The sequence below is a fragment of the Babylonia areolata genome, chromosome 18 (genome assembly GCF_041734735.1).
Source record: "Babylonia areolata isolate BAREFJ2019XMU chromosome 18, ASM4173473v1, whole genome shotgun sequence".
In the NCBI taxonomy this organism is placed as follows: Eukaryota; Metazoa; Mollusca; class Gastropoda; order Neogastropoda; family Buccinidae; genus Babylonia; species Babylonia areolata.
The window spans coordinates 30,607,101-30,608,497 of record NC_134893.1 but is presented as its reverse complement, the minus strand read 5'-3'; the positions used below and the strand labels follow the sequence as shown (position 1 = coordinate 30,608,497).

Sequence of the window (1,397 nt, the reverse complement as noted above, 5' to 3'; positions counted from 1 at the left end):
ACACACGCACACACACATTTAGACATGATATGTAATTCACATGATTCCAAAAACCGTGCATTCACCTGTCCCTCCTCTCCCCACACGCACGCGCGCGCGCGCACACACACACACACACACACACGCCACCACTACCACCACCACCACAACAACACCCACACACATACACACACACACACACAGACACACATTTAGACATGATCTGTAATTCAGATGATTCCAAAAACCGGCCGTGCATTCACCTGTCCCTGCCCTCTCCCCGCCCCCCGCCTCCCCCCCTCCCCCCTCCAACTCACCATTCATCCCTTTCTCCCTCAGTGCTCTCCTGAAAGATGATAGTCAAAAGCAAAAATCAATACTCAAACAAAATGTCTGCAATCACCAGTATGTGAACATTAAAACAAACTGAGTTCCTCCTCAGTCTTACACACACACACACACACACACACACACACTGACACACCAAACGAGAACCGCGCAACACACAAACAAAAACGCACAAAAAATGTAGTATTACAGTTGTGCACGCGCACACGTTGTGTTGTTTCGTTCGAAACGCCAGACTCTCGATGCAGAAGGCTGCTTTCACACGACAATATCACCCCTACACACACACACACACCCTTACCCCCACCCCACCCCCCACCCCCCCGCGCTGGCGACTGAAAAGACAGCCGGCGCGCGTGCGTGTGTGCGTGCGTGCCTGGGTGGGTGCGTGCGCGTGTGCGTGTATGAACGTGTCAGTGTTCTTCCATGCAAAATACCCGCACACGGTCAACATTTTCGTTGACAGCTGGGGGCAGCATAGCTTCTCAGTCGAGCCTCTCCAATTGTGGCGTGTGTGTTGTCAGATCTGGTGCTGGCAGTGCTGAATCTGCGAGCTGTGTTGTGTTTCAGGTTAGTCATTTAGACGGGGGGAATTTTTTTTTTTTTTTCAAACAAAACAAAGCAAAACCAAACAGAAACACCACCATCAAAACCCGATGATACCGTGTTGGTATTACAGCAGCAACAGCACAACAGCATGCGAGGCGAGTCTGCCTTTCTTTTTCACTGCAGTGTCCGTCGTAGTTCGCAAGCTAGCTGCTGCTACGCGCTTCACTCGCAGCTAACGCCGACCGCCACCACCACCATACATACATATACCGTGCTTTGGAATCGAAGGCCACGACGACGGCAACAGGCGTGAAGAGAAAACAGCAAAAAAAGCCGCGCGAGTAGAGAGGGGAGGGTTGTTGTAAGTAATGATTTTCTGAGCACTAAACAGGATTGGGTGTATAGCATAGTTGCGCACTGTAGGATTTTTTTTTTTTTTTTTTTTTTTTTTTTTTTTTTGGGGGGGGGGGGGGGGGCGGGGGGGGTTTGGGGGTGGTGGTGGTGGTGGTAGGGTAGCGGGG

The 1,397-nt window shown here is 51.0% G+C and overlaps 1 protein-coding gene across 3 annotated transcripts in view; it reads left to right on the top strand.

The window, feature by feature from the left end:
* The first annotated feature begins 792 nt into the window (after positions 1-792).
* LOC143292651 (sodium/calcium exchanger Calx-like) overlaps positions 793-1,397 on the top strand; it is a 108,015-nt gene continuing 107,410 nt past the window's right edge. For 2 of the 3 annotated variants that reach the window (XM_076603144.1, XM_076603142.1), the window contains exon 1: positions 793-897. The gene's annotated coding sequence lies outside the window, so the exon portion shown is untranslated. Of the gene's footprint in view, positions 898-1,155; positions 1,238-1,397 lie in introns of those variants that run through there. The other variant, XM_076603143.1, reaches the window with a different exon arrangement.